The sequence below is a fragment of the Sciurus carolinensis genome, chromosome 14 (genome assembly GCF_902686445.1).
Source record: "Sciurus carolinensis chromosome 14, mSciCar1.2, whole genome shotgun sequence".
NCBI lineage: Eukaryota > Metazoa > Chordata > Mammalia > Rodentia > Sciuridae > Sciurus > Sciurus carolinensis.
This window is the reverse complement of record NC_062226.1, coordinates 49,687,114-49,703,141: the sequence shown is the minus strand read 5'-3', so window position 1 is coordinate 49,703,141 and position 16,028 is coordinate 49,687,114.

Genomic DNA, 16,028 nt, shown 5'->3' with positions numbered 1-16,028 from the left:
TGAATTTAGTAGAGTACCAGAGTACAAGATCAATCCTCATAAATCAGTACCTTTCCTATACTTCAACAGTGATTCTGCTGAGAAAGAAATCAAGAAAACCATTCCTTTAACAATAAATTAAAACAGATAAACAAACTTGGGTCTTAAACTAACCAAAGAGGTTAAAGATGTCTATAATAAAAGTTACAGAACACTGAAGAAAGAAATTGGAGAAGACCTTAGAATATGGAAAGACCTCCCATGCTCTTGGATAGGCAGAATTAATATTGTTGAAATGGACATACTACTAAAAACAATATTCAGATTCAAAGCAATCCCCATCAAAATACCAACAACACTCCTCACAGAACTAGAAAAAACAGTCCTTAAATTGACTTGGAAAAATAAGAGACCCAGAATAGCCAAAGCAATTCTAAGTAAGAAGAATAATGCAGGAGACATCACAATACCCAAACTCAAATTATACCACAGAGTTATGGTAACAAAAACAACATGGTATTGGCATCAAAAAAGATATGAAGAACAATGGACTAAAAGACTGTAAATGTCTAATTTGAATTGTCAACTTGATTGGATTAAGAGATGCCCATGATTAAGAGATTTCTGGGTGTGTTGATGAGGGCGAGTCCAGGAATGACTGGAATGTGGGCTAGTGAACTGAACTGGAGACCCTCCCTAAGTGCGGGCAGCACTGCCCAATAGGTTGGTGGCTTGGATGGAATAAAAGTTGGAAGTACAAGGAAGCAGAAGCAGATGCCAGCTCAGCTCTTCTTGAATGGGTTATTGATTGCTGCTTCAATCCTTTGACAATATTGGATCTCCCTTCTTCAGTCTTCCAAAGTAGACTCTGCCTGTGATTCTTCAGGGAGTTTCCAGAAGCCATGGTCTCAGACTAGGGTAGCACTGTTGATGCCTCTTGTTCTGGAGCTTCCACCTCTTGGACTGCGCAACTACTTGTTCTTCCAGCTCTCTCGCATGAAGGCAATCGCTGTGGACTATCCAGCTTCTGGTCATGTAAGTCAATCCAATAAGTCCCCTTTTTATAATCATACTTCCTGTTCATTCTGTTCCTCTAGAGAACCCTGACTAATACAAAGACACAGACACAAACCTACACATAGTCATCTGATACTTGACAAAGGTGCCAAAAATATATGTTGAAGAAAAGACAGTCTTTTGAACAAGTGGTGCTGGGTAAACTAGATATCCATATGTAGAATAATGAAATTAGATCTGGGTCTTTCATCCTGCACAAAAGTCAAATCAAAATGAATCAAAGACTCAGGAATTAAGCCAGAAACATTGCAACTGCTAGAAGAAAACATAGGGTCAACATTTCATGGTATAGGTACACACGCTGACTTCCTTAAAAAGATCCCTAAAACCCAAAACATAAAACCAAGAATCAATATGTATTTTTTACCTTTCAGTTTATTAATAAGAAATTGAGACACAAAAACACATAATAGGCTTTGCCTACATAGATAAGGATCATCAATATCACTGTTTTCCATTCCCACAGCTTGGTGCACTGGAAAGTTTTCAGGTATAATAGACAGGAAGCTATTGTCTTCTAATAAGAATGTCCTCTTTTGGAATACCTCCTGAAGGACCCACCTGAAGTTCTTCTTGAAGAGTTCTCTCTTTCCAGAAATAAGTTCATGTTGGTTTTCTTGGTTTGCTTACTTTGTTTGCCATACATAAATTTGTAAGCAAATAATGCTCCATGAACTCTCACTTCATTCTTTCAGTGTTAGAGTCAATGTTTTTTTTTTTATTGTAAACAAATGGGATACATGTTGTTTCTCTGTTTGTACATGGAGTAAAGACATACCATTTGTGTAATCATAAATTTACATAGGGTAATGTCATTCTGTTATTTTTTCCCTTCCCCCCACCCCTCCCACCCCTCTTTTCCCTCTATACAGTCCTTCCTTCCTCCATTCTTGCCCCCCTCCCTAACCCTAACTCTAAACCTAACACAACCCCTCGCACCCCCCATTATGTGTCATCATCCACTTATCAGTGAGATCATTGGTCCTTTGGTTTTTTTGAGATTGGCTTATCTCACTTAGCATGATATTCTCCAATTTCATCCATTTGCCTGCAAATGCCATAATTTTATCATTCTTTATGGCTGAGTAATATTCCATTGTATATATATATATACCACATTTTCTTTATCCATTCATCAATTGAAGGACATCTAGGTTGGTTCCACAATCTGGCTATTGTGAATTGAGCAGCTATGAACATTGATGTGGCTGTATCTCTGTAGTATGCTGATTTGAAGTCCTTTGGGTATACGCCGAGGAGTGGGATAGCTGGGTCAAATGGTGGTTCCATTCCAAGTTTTCTAAGGAGTCTCCACACTGCTTTCCAGAGTGGCTGCACTAATTTGCAGACCCACCAGCAATGTAAGAGTGTACCTTTCTCCCCACATCCTCGCCAACACCTGTTGTTGCTTGTATTCTTGATAATCGCCATTCTAATTGGGGTGAGATGGAATCTTAGGGTGGTTTTGATTTGCATTTCTCTTATTACTAGAGATGTTGAACATTTTTCCATATGTTTGTTGATTGCTTGTAGATCTTCTTCTGTGAAGTGTCTATTCATTTCCTTAGCCCATTTGTCGATTGGATTATTTGCATTCTTGGTGTAGAGTTTTTTGAGTTCTTTATAGATTCTGGAGATTAGTGCTCTATCTGAAGTATGATTGGCAAAGATTTTCTCCCACTCTGTAGGCTCTTTCTTTGCATTGCTGATAGTTTCCTTTGCTGAGAGAAAGCTTTTTAGTTTGAATCTATCCTAGTTATTGATTCTTGCTTTTATGTCTTGTGCTATGGGAGTCCTGTTGAGGAAGTCTGGTCCTAAGCCGACATGTTGAAGCTCTGGACCTACTTTTTCTTCTATAAGATGCAAGGTCTCTGGTCTGATTCTGAGGTCCTTAATACATTTTGAGTTTAGTTTCATGCATGGTGAGAGATATGGGTTTAGTTTCATTCTGTTGCATATGGATTTCCAATTCTCCCAGCACCATTTGTTGAAGAGGCTATCTTTTCTCCATTGCATATTTTTGGCCCCTTTGTCTAGTATGAGAAAATTGTATTTATTTGGGTTTTTGTCCATGTCCTCTATTCTGTACCATTGATCCACCTTTCTATTTTGGTACCAATACCATGCCGTTTTTGTTACTATTGCTTTGTAGTAGTACTTGTTCCAGTTTTTAGGGGGAATGCTTTCAGTTTTTCACCATTTGAATGATATTGGCCATGGGCTTAGCATAGATGGCCTTTACAATGTTAAGGAATGTTCCCACTATCTCTATTTCTTCTAGTGTTTTGAGCATGAAGGGGTGCTGTATTTTATCAAATGCTTTTTCTGCATTTATCGAAATAATCACGTGATTCTAGACTTTTAGTCTATTGATATGGTGAATGACATTTATTGATTTCCTGATGTTGAACCAACCTTGCATCCCTGGGATGAAACCCACTTGATCATGGTACACTATCTTTTTAATATGTTTTTGTATGCGATTTGCTAAAATTTTGTTGAGAATTTTTGCGTCGATGTTCATTAAGGATATTGGTCTGAAATTTTCTTTCCTCGATGTGTCTCTGTCTGGTTTAGGTATCAGGGTAATATTGGCTTCATAGAATGAGTTTGGGAGGGTTCCCTCCACTTCTATTTTATGGAATACTTTGAGAAGTATTGGAATGAACTCTTCTTTAAATGTTTTGTAGAACTTGGCTGAGAACCCATCTGGTCCTGGACTTTTCATTGTTGGTAGGTTTTTGATGACTTCTTCTAATTCATTACTTGAAATTGGTCTATTTAAATTGTGTATGTCCTCCTCGTTCAGTTTAGGCAATTGATATGTCTCTAGAAATCTGTTGATGTCTTCGAAATTTTCTATTTTGTTGGGGTATAGATTTTCAAAATAATTTCTAATTATGTTTTGTATTTCATTCGTGTCTGTTGTGATATTTCCTTGTTCATTCCGAATTTTAGTGATTTGGGTTTTCTCTTGTCTTCTCTTTGTTAGTGTGGCTAAAGGTTTATCAATTTTGTTTATTTTTTCAAAGAACCAACTATTTATTTTGTCAATTTTTTGTATTGTTTCTTTCGTTTCAATTTCGTTGATTTCAGCTCTGAGTTTAACTATTTCCTGTCTTCTACTACTTTTGGTGTTGGTCTGTTCTTCTTTTTCTAGGGCTTTGAGCTGTAGTGTTAGGTCGTTTATTTTTTGAGTTTTACTTCTTTTATTAAATGCGCTCCATGAAATAAATCTTCCTCTAAGTACTGCTTTCATAGTGTCCCAGAGATTTTGATATGATGTTTCTTTGTTCTCATTACCTCTAAGAATTTTTTAATTTCCTTCCTAATATCTTCTGTTATCCATTCCTCATATAATAGCATATTGTTTAATCTCCAGGTGTTGGAGTAGTTTCTGTTTTTTACTCTTTCATTTATTTCTAACTTCAATCCATTATGATCTGATAGAATACAAGGTAGTGTCTGTATCTTCTTGTATTTGCTGACATTAGCTTTGTGGCATAATATATGGTCTATTTTAGAGAAGGATCCATGTGCTGCTGAGAAGAAAGTGTATTCACTCTTGGTTGGATGGTATATTCTATAAATGTCTGTAAGTCTAAATTATTGATTGTGTTATTGAGATCTATGGTTTCTTTGTTCAATTTTTGTTTCGAAGATCTGTCCGGTGGTGAGAGAGGTGTGTTAAAATCACCTAGTATTATTGTGTTATGTTCTATTTGGTTTCTAAAATAGAGAAGGATTTGTTTGACATACATGGATGAGCCACTGTTTGGGGCATAGATGTTTATGATTGTTATATCTTGCTGATTTATGCTTCCCTTAAGCAGTATGAAATGTCCTTCTTTATCCCTTCTGACTAACATTGGCTTGAAGTCCACATTATCTGAAATGAGGATGGATACTCCGGCTTTTTTTGCTGAGTCCATGTGCATGGTATGTTTTTCCCCATCCTTTCACCTTTAGTCTAGGGGTATCTCTTTCTATGAGGTGAGTCTCTTGCAGGCAACATATTGTTGGATCTTTCTTTTTAATCTAATCTGCCAGTCTATGTCTTTTGATTGATGAATTCAGGCCATTAACATTCAGGGTTATTATTGAGATATGATTTGTATTCCCGGTCATTTGGTTCATTTTTAAAATTTTATTTATTCATTTATTTTTTGGACACAACTTGGTTCCTCCTTTATTTGACAGTTCCTTTAGGATAATCACTTCCTTTACTGATTTGCTTCTTTGTTTTTTATCTCTTCCTCATGAAATATTTTGCTGAGAATGTTCTGTAATGCTGGCTTTCTTTTTGTAAATTCTTTTAGCTTTTGTTTATCATGGAATGATTTTACTTCATCGTCAAATTTGAAGGTAAGTTTTGCTGGGTATAAGATTCTTGGTTGGCATCCATTTTCTTTCAGAGCTTGAAAAATGTTGTTCCAGGCCCTTCTAGCTTTTAGGGTCTGGATTGAAAAACCTGCTGATATATGTATTGGTTTCCCCCTGAATGTAATTTAGTTCTTTTCTCTCACAGCCTTTAAAATTCTGTCTTTATTTTGTATGTTAGGTATTTTCATTATAATGTGCCTTGGTGTGGGTCTGTTGTAATTTTGTGTATTTGGAGTCTTATAAGCCTCTTGGACTTGATTTTCCATTTCATTCTTCAGATTTGGGAAATTTTCTGATATTATTTCATTGAATAGATTGTTCATTCCTTTGGTTTGTTTCTCTAAGCCTTCCTCAATCCCAATAATTCTCAGATTTGGCCTTTTCATGATATCCCATAGTTCTTGGAGTTTCAGTTCATGATTTCTTACCATCTTCTCTGTTTGTTCAACTTGTTTTCAAGGTTAAATATTTTGTCTTCAATACCTGAAGTTCTGTCTTCCAGGTGTTCTATCCTATTGGTTATGTTTTCTATGGAGTTCTTAATTTGGTTTATTGTTTCCTTCATTTCAAGGATTTCTGTGTGGTTTTTTTTCAATATCTCTAACTCTTTATTGAAATGATCTTTTGCTTCCTGTATTTGCTCTGTTAACTGTCGATTGGTGTGATCATTCAATGCCTTCATTTGCTCTTTCATCTCATCATTCATTGCCTGCATTTGCTCTTTCATCTCATCGTTTGCTTCACTGATCATTTTAATTATGTACATTCTGAAACTCCCTTTCTGTCATTTCTTCTGCCATGCTGCATGGAGTTTATTGATGTAACATCTAGATTTGTTTGGGGGCATTTTCTTTCCCTTGTTTTCTCATATTGTTCAGGAATCAGTGGTCATTAGATATTGCAGATTTCCTCTATTGACTTATAATTCCCCTGAAAGATTGCTAGTATATCCCCTCTTATCCTTCAGTAGCCTGAAGTCTTGGAGGAAGTTGATAATGCTGTGCTGCCACAAGGAACTGCCTCTCTAGTGCTGGTGATCTTCAGGTGGGGTATATTCCCTGATAGTGGGCAGAGGGTGCCATCCACTTGTTGACCAATGGTCATCCAACGGGGAAACTAGGCTGCGGCTGAGGCAAGGCCTGTTTGAGCCTGTGTCTCTGGTTTTACCATCCTGTTGGGAAAACCTCTCCGGCAGGAAGACTCACTCGTGGGGGACGTCTTGCTGGTCAGTTCCCCTCCTAGAGGTTCCCCTCAATCTACAACTACTTGCCTGGGCTCAGCTGTCGTCCTCTGCAAATGTTTCCCAGGGCCCCGCACCTACATTCTGGGCCTGGGAGTCTTACCCTTTGCAGGCGAGTCTCCTTAGGCTGACTCTCCTCAGAGAATCTGCCCGCAGTCCTGGAAACTTTGCTCCACCCCTAGGCATGTCTCTGTGTGGCTCTTCCACCAAGAAGTCGCCTAGGTCCTGGGACCCTGCTCTGCACCTAATCGCCTGGCTATGCGGCCCTTCCTCTGAGCCGCCACCTGGAGCCCCGTACAATAGCTCCGAGACCCAGAGACCCGCCACACCCCTCTTCCTCTGGACAGCTGCCCGGTGTTCCGACGTAGTCACTAGGAGTCTAAGCAACTCACTTCGTGTCTCCTCCTCCCGCCAACCGCCCGTAGCCCTAGGCAGTCACTCCGAGTCCAAGTGACCTGCCCTGCTCCTCCTCCTCCTCAGGGTAGCCCCCCGGGTGTTCAGGAGTGGTCGCTCGGAGACCAAGCGACCCACCGCGCTCCTCTTCCAGGCAGGCCACTGGTGTTCAGGAGCGGTCACTTTGAGTCCAAACAACTCACCAGTCGCCTCCTCCTCCGGCACCACCTGTAGCTCTGATGCAGTCACTCCTAGACAAGTGACCTGCTGTGCTCCTCCTCCTCTTCTTCCGAGCAGCCCCCCCAGTGTTCAGAGCGGTCGCTCTGACTCCAAACAGCTCGCCACGCAGCTCCTCTCCTTAGGCAGCTGCCTGGAGCCCCAGTGATTGCTCTGAGTCCAAGCGCTGTGCTGAGCAGCCACCTCTACAATGATCCCAGTTGTCCGTGTTTACCGCTCCAGTGGGGGGTGGGGTGTCTTGCAGGGCAACTTACTCACAAAGTTCCCTGTGTTCCGGGGTTACTGCCCCATCTGGGACGCCTCCCCACGGGGAGACTCACCCGGCGGCTTTGAGTTGGCCCAAGTCTCTCACTATCTCCTCTTTTTGAATCCTGCGTCCTGGAGCAACATGAATGCAGCCGCCCTCTAGTCCGCCATCTTGAAACCCCTATTCCTACTATTATTCCTACATTTCCTTTTATTATTTTTCTCACTCTCTTTTCCTCTTATATATTTCCTTGGAGACTGTTTCTGCCTTTTCTTATGCTAACAACCAATTTCTTTTGATTCTGCTCTCACTACTCCTATGACAGGCAGAGTAACTCTGTACTCTTACTTCTTATCTCATTAACATTCCTCATCCTACACCCTTCCCCATCCTCTTTGTTCACCATTAGAAATTGTGGACCTTATAACAAACCTATTGTTTATGTTATAGATCATAATTGAACTCATCATTTCTGTTTATTAAGACAACATGGTTAATATCTTAATAGGTACTATTTGGGTTAAGGATGCATATTGGTTGTATTGTGTACTGCCAATATTGATCTCCCACATTAAGGTGAGATAATGGAAACCTGCAGGGATACTATATAAGTCTATAGGTTGGAAACTGCAATACCTCAGATTTGCACTGCGAGAATGGAAGATACATGAACGAAATGAAAAAGAAGGGAAGAAAGTGTCCCAAAAGAACCTATATTCTATATCAATAGAGTCCAATGACAGCATGGTAAAAGAAATGTCAGAAAGGGAGTTCAGAATGTACATAATTAAAGTGATCCAAGAAGCAAAGGATGAGATACATGAGCAAATGCAAGCAATGAGTGATTGTATCAATAAACAGCTAAAAGAGCAAATGCAGGAAGCAAAAGATCATTTCAATAACTAGGTAGTTTCTGGAAGAAAAAAACAAACAGAAATCATCAAAATTAAGAAAACAATAAACCAAATTAAAAACTCAAAAGAAAGCACCACCAACAGACTAGATCACTTGGAAAACAGAACCTCAGAAAATGAGGACAAAATAATCTTGAAAACAAATTGATCAAACAGAAAAGATGGTAAGAAATCATGAATAGAACCTCCAAGAATTATGGATTATAATGAAAAGATCAAATTTAAGAATTATTGGAATTGAGAAAGGTACAGAGATACAAACCAAAGGAATGGATAATTGATTCAATGAAATAATATCAGAAAATTTCCAAAATCTGAAGAATGAAATGGAAAATAAAAAACAAGAGGCTTACAGGACACTGAATGTACAAAATCACAACAGATCCACACCAAGGCACATTATAATGAAAATACCTAACATACAAAATAAAGATAGAATTTTAAAGGCTGCAAGAGAAAAGCATCAGATTAACATATAAGGGGAAACCATATGGATTATGAGCAGATTTTTTCAGTCCAGGCCCAAAGAGCTAGAAGGGCCTAGAACAACATATTTCAACTTCTGAAACAACATGGATGCCAACCAAGATTTTATACCCAGCAAAAACTAACCTTCAGATTTGAAGATGAAATAAAATTCTTCCATGATAAATTAAAGATAAAAGAATTTACAAATAGAATCCTGTGCTACAAAACATCCTCAGAAAATATTCCATGAGGAGGAAATGAAAAACACCATATAACTCAGCAAAGGGAGGTACTACCCTAAAGGTAAAGCCAATCAAAGGAGAAACCAAGCTGAGCTAAAAACCAAAAATAAACCAAAATGACCAGGACCACAAATCATATCTCAATAATAACCTTGAATGTTAATGGCCTAAACTCATTAATCAAAAGACACAGACTGGCAGATTTGAAAAGAAAGATCCACCAACATGCTGCCTTCAAGAGACTCATCTCATAGAAAAAGACATCCACAGACTAAAGGTGAAAGGATGGGGAAAGCATACCACACACATGGACTCAGTAAAAGAGTAGGGATTTCTATCCTCGTATCAAACAAAGTGAACTTCAAGTCAAAGTTAGAAGGGATAAAGAAGGACATTTCATCCTGTTTAAGGGAAGCATAAATCAGCAAGACACAACAACCTTAAATATGCCCCAAATAATGATGCATCCATGTACATCAAACAAATTCTTCTCAATTCTAGGAACCAAAGAGACCACAATACAATAATACTAGGTGACTTTAACACATCTCTCTCACCATTGGCAGATCTTCCAAATAAAAATTGAACAAAGAAACCATATATCTTAATAACACAATCAATAATTTAGACTTAACAGACATATATAGAAAATTCCATCCATCAACAAGTAAATACACTTTCTTCTCAGCAGTACATGGATCATTCTGTAAAATAGACCATATGTTATGCCACAAAGTTACTCTTACCAAATACAAAAAAACAGATACTACCTTGTATTTTATCACATCATAATGGAATGAAATTAGAAACCAATGATGAAATAAAAAACAGAAACTACTCCAACAACTGGAGACTAAATAATATGCTATTGAATGATACATGGATAGCAGAAGACATTAGGGAGGAGATAAAAAAATTCTTAGAGGTAAATGAGAACAACGATATGACATAAGAACTCTCTGGGATGCTATGAAAGGGAGTACTAAGAGGAAAATTCATTTCATGGAGAACATTTAAGAAAAGAATAAAAAGTCAACAAACTAAATGACCTAACATTATAGCTCAAAGCCCTAGAAAAAGAAGAACAGATCAACACCAAGAGTAGTAGAAGACAGGAAATAATTAAAATCAGAGCTGAAATCAATGAAATTGAGGCAAAAAGAAACAATTAAAAAATTGACAAAACAGAAAATTGGTTCTTTGAAAAAACCAAACAAAATTGATAAACCCTTAACCACACTAATGAAGAGGAGAGAGAAAACTCAAATTACTAAAATCCATGATGAAAAATATAATATCATGGTAGACACTATTGAAATACAAATTATAATTAGAAGCTATTTTTAAAATCTACACTCCAACAAAATAGAAAATCTTGAAGACATTGACCAGTTTCTAGAGACATATGATCCACCCAAACTGAATCTGGAGGACATACACAATTTAAAACAGATCAATTTCAAGCAATAAAATGGAAGAAAATATCAAAAGCTTACCAACAATGAAAAATCCATGTCCAGATGGATTCTCAGCCAAGTTCTACAAGACCTTCAAAGAAGAACTCATTCCAATACTCCTCAAAGTATTCCAGGAAATAGAAAAGGAGGGAACCCTTCCAAACTCATTCTATGAACCTAGTATCACCCTGATACCAAAACCAGACCAAAGACACATCAAGGAAAGAAATTTCAGGGCCAATACCCGTAATGAACATAGATGCAAAAATTCTTAACAAAATTTTAGCAAATTGCATACACAAACACATTAAAAATATCATGCACCATGATCAAGTGGGTTTCATCCCAGGGATGCAAGGATGGTTCAAACATATGGAAGTCAATAAATGTAATTGACCACACCCAACAGATTTAAAGTGAAGAATCATATGACTATTTCAATAGATGCACCAAAAAGCATTTGATCAAATACAGCACCCCTTCATGCTCAAAACCACTAGAAGAAATAGGGATAGTAGGAACATACCTCAACACTGTAAAGGCTATCTATGCTAAACCCATGGCCAACATCATTCTAAATGGAGAAAAATTGAAAGCATTCCCTTTAAACACTGGAACAAGACAGGGATTCCCTCTTTCACCACTTCTATTCAACATCATCCTTGAAACACTAGCAGGAGCAATTAGACCAAAGAAATTAAAGGGATATGAATAGGAAAAGAAGAACTCAAACTATCACTATTTGCTGATGACATGACTTTATATTTAGAGAAGCTAAAAGATTTCGCTAGAAAACTTCTAGAACTCATAAATGAATTCATCAAAGTAGCAGGATATAAATCAACATGCATAAATCTAATACATTTCTATTCATAAGTGATGAATTCTCTGAAAGAGAAATTAGGAAAACTACTCTATTTCCAATAGCCTCAAAAAAGGTGAGAATCAATCTGACAAAAGTGGTGAAAGATCTCTACAATGAAAACTACAGAACACTAAGAAAGAAATTAAAGAAAATCTTAGAAGATGGAAAGATCACCCATGTTCTTAGATAGGCAGAATTAATATTGTAAAAATGGCCATACTACCAAAAGCACTATACAAATTCAATGCATTCTAATTAAAATCCCAGTGATGTACCTCATAGAAATAGAGCAAGCAATCATGAAATTCATTTGGAAGAATAAAAGACCCAGAATAGCCAAAGCAATCCTTAGCACAAAGAGTGAAGCAGGAGGTATCACAAAAGCAGACCTTCAACTATATTACAGAGCAATAGTAACAAAAATGGCAGGGTATTCGCACCAAAATAGGCAGGTAGACCAATGGTACAGAATAGAGGACACAAAGACAAACCCACATAAATACAGTTATCTCAAACTAGACAAAGATGCCAAAAAACATACAATGGAGAAAAAATAGCCTCTTCAACAAATGGTACTGGAAAACTGGAAATCCATATGCAGTAAAATGAAATTAAACCCTGATCTCTCATCCTGTACAAAACTCAACTCAAAAGGGATCAAGGACCTAGTAATTAAACCATACACCCTGCACCTAATAGAATAAAGAGTAGATCCAAATCTTCACCATGTCAGCCTAGCATCAGACTTCCTTAACGTGACTTCCAAAGCACAAGAAAAAAAAGCAAGAATCAGTAAATGGGATGGATTCAAACTACAAAGTTTTTTCTCAGCCAAGGAAACAATCATCAACGTGAAGTGAGAGCCTACAGAGTGGGAGAAAAATCTTTGCCACTCATACTTCAGATAGAGTACTAATCTCCAGAATTTATAAAGAAGTCAAAAAACTTTACACCAAGAATACAAATAACCCAGTCAATAAATGGGCTAAGGAAATAAGCAGACACTTCACAAAAGAAGTTCTACAAGCAATCAACAGATATGTGAAAAAATGTTCAACATCTCTAGTAATAAGATAAATGTAAATCAAAACTATCCTAAGATTTCATCACCCCAATTGGAATGTCTATTATCAAGAATACAAGCAATAATAGGTGTTGGCAAAGATGTAGGGAAAAGCTACACTCATACATTGCTGGTGGGATTGAAAATTGGTGCAGTCACTCTGGAAAGCAGTATGGAGGTTTCTTAGAAAATTTGGAATGGAACCACTATTTGACCCTGCTATCTCACTCCTTGACCTATACCTAAAAGACTTAAAATCAGCACACTATAGTGACACAGCCACATCAATGTTTATAGTAGCTCAATTCACAATAGCTAGATTGTGGAACCAACCTAGATACCCTTCAATAGATGAATGGATAAAGAAACTGTGCTATATATACACAATAGAATATTGTTCAGCCAAAAAGAAGAATTAAATTATGGCATTTCAAGGAAAATGGATGGAGTTGGAGAATATCATGCTAAGTGAAATAAGCCAATCCCCAAAAAACAAAGTCCGAATGATTTCTCTGATAAGTGGATGATAATACATAATGGGGGAGGCAAAAATGAAGGAAGGATGGATTGTATAAAGGAAAAAGAGGGGTGGGGAGGTGCAGGGGAAAGGAAAGATAATAGAATGAGACAAACATCATTACCCTATGTACATGTATGATTACACAAACGATGTGACTCTACTTCATGTACAACCAGAAAAATGAAAGTTGTAACCCATTTGGCACAATGAATCAAAATAAAAATAATAGATAGAATTTCTCAAAAGTTGTGTGTTCTTGTGTGCAGTACATACCTATGTCTTGGGCAGGAGACCCAGTTCCCAAGAACCAAGAACCTTCTGCCTTTTTCTTTGAGCCGATATAAAGTGACCTCCTCAGGTTGGTCTTAATCATTCAAAATATTGTGTATTTCTTGAAGTATAGAGGTGGAAGACCCTAATATTAGAGGGCAAGAAGAGAAAATGGTGATATCAATGTATATTTAAAAATAAATTTGCTTAGAAGAGGAATTGATGGATTTTTGTGAGATGTGTAATGATTTGGGAAAGTGGAGAATAGTGGTGATATTAGTGGCAGCTGGTTGGGTAGAATTAACTAGCAGAAACCATTTGGCATTGTTCTAAGAGGAACAAGAGGAAGCAGTTAATGAACAAATAGCAAAATAATTCTGGCTTTGCATTCTGAGACGGAGAGAAAAATGTAAGGTGTGATCTCACAAACAGTATAGGTTATTTGTCCCACACAGTTTTCAGTCTTTGAACTACATTTATATGCAAATAGATTTCATGCATTGTTGTTCAGATAATTCCTGTTAATATGTTTAATATTGCATTAATAAAAAACATATTTAATCACAATGATCATTTTTCCTTATGTAAGTAGGTACTATGTTGAATGTCAGTAAGCTGCTCTTTGGATTGAAACCATCACTAAGTTGGAAAATTGGAGGAAATGGTGATCTTATTGAGAGGTGGAACCTAGAATTAATGAGCAGAAATGGAGGAGGTAGCAGTTAAGTTAGAGGAGAGAAGAGATCCGTGCATCATTCCACCTGGGAGGCACTTTCCTTTTCATCATGTTCAGACTTACATCTGTTTTCCTTTTGCTTCAATTTCTCAGCTGCAATGACAGCTTTCTAGGAATATTTACCAGATAAAGAAAAATGATGTACTGAAAATTTGGAAATAGTGGTCCAGGCCTTTTTATTTTGCTTTTGCTTGGATATTTGACTTGAAACCTCAAAAAGAAGTGAAAGTAAGTCAGAGACAGAAAGAGTCCTTCGCTCAGAAAAATATTTATTATATGAATGTGCAAAACTTTTAAGGCTTGGAAACCAGTTTTTTTAAAAAAAATTTAAACAGCAGTCTAATATTATTTCGCATCATATGCTGGGATTAACTGCCCCACATTTTCTCTAAGAGCACAAAAAAGATGAACCAAAAAGTTAAACTGAAATATCATCATCCCCAGGGAGAAGGGGGATGTAGAGAAGTTAGTAACTAAATTGAAGAAAAAAAAAAAAAAAAAGGAGAAGCTGTTTTCTCTTTCTTTGGGTTTCTTTCCATCAATTTCACTTCAAAAGTACAGATACCCTATTGTTATATTGTGTGCATGTGTGAATATGTAACAACAAATCCCATCAATATGTACAACTATGATGCACCAATAAAAAAATGCAGAAATAAAGTACATATACCCCATTTGAGAGCAAAAGTTGAGTGAAAGTTCTTGGTTTGTCAGAAACTCCTGTATAAGTGGCTCTAGTTCACTTGTTTTGAATAGTTTGGGAAAGAGGGAAGGTCCTTGCTACAATGATGTCATAGTAGCTGTAGCTAAAAAGGAAACAGCAAGATCCATTGTACTCTGAGGGTATTACAAGGTCACAGAAGATGATCGCCATCTGCTGGCCACCAGGGATGAGAACATCAGCAAATCTGGAGAGGTCCCATTTTCAGGCAGTTGGTGTTCCTTAGGCAATGGACTGGTCCTAGGGTGAGAGGGTCACAATGTGTCTCTTCCTTCCAGTTTGCTCAGCGGTCCAAAACCTCCTGATCCATCTCTATCTCTAGGATCTGCAAGCTGGCCTTAGGTGAGCCACCCATCTGGTGTGGAACTTCAAGGAACTTTAGGGAAAATCTGTTGGCTGGTGTCTTAACTCCTTAAGAGTAACTTGTCTATTTTACAAATTCCTTTCTACAGTCAGATCCTATCCCTTGATTTTACAAGCAGCTGAATGTTTTCACTATTACTTTGAGTAAGACACGAACTTGTATTAGTCTTGTCTTGAATTGGCCATCAGAACACAGAGGAGAGTAAAGGACTTCAGAGGACACAGTTGCCAGCTGACCCCGAGGACTCTGTTATGGTAGGACCAGGAGGGATTCAAGCAATCTGCACAGAACTGATGGATAAGTGAATCCAGAAGTGATTGTGAACAGCTCTGGTGGAAGGAAGGGGCTTTGCTTCAGCTGCGATTTCTCAAGTCTCTCTGTAAGATGAGACTAAAGTTTTCCATTGCTTTCCTCCTGTTGATGTGCTAGAAGACTCTGGTTTGTGCGAAGTGAATATGGTCCCTTGTCTTTCTTTCCTTCTCCACCATTTGTGAGGGAATTTGTTCAGGAGCAGGGTTACCTTGACTTTTTTTTTTGTATTTAATAAACTTGACTGTCTTTGAGTCCTTAACACCTTTCAAACATATGACTTCTTCCATTCTATGCTTACTGCTTACTTCATGTAATTTTTCATATATTCACATCCTATTTTGTGTTTATATAATATATAATTGTTAAGTTGAACAATGAACTTCATAATGTAATCCTTCCCTGAAATCTTTGTAACTATATATTGCTTCAAATCCTAGATTTATTAACTTGCTAAATATTCAAAAGAATTTGGGAGCCTGGAGGCAAGGCTAGAGGTATAGGAGGTATAGGAGACCCAGTGAACACAGAGCTGTCCACCCG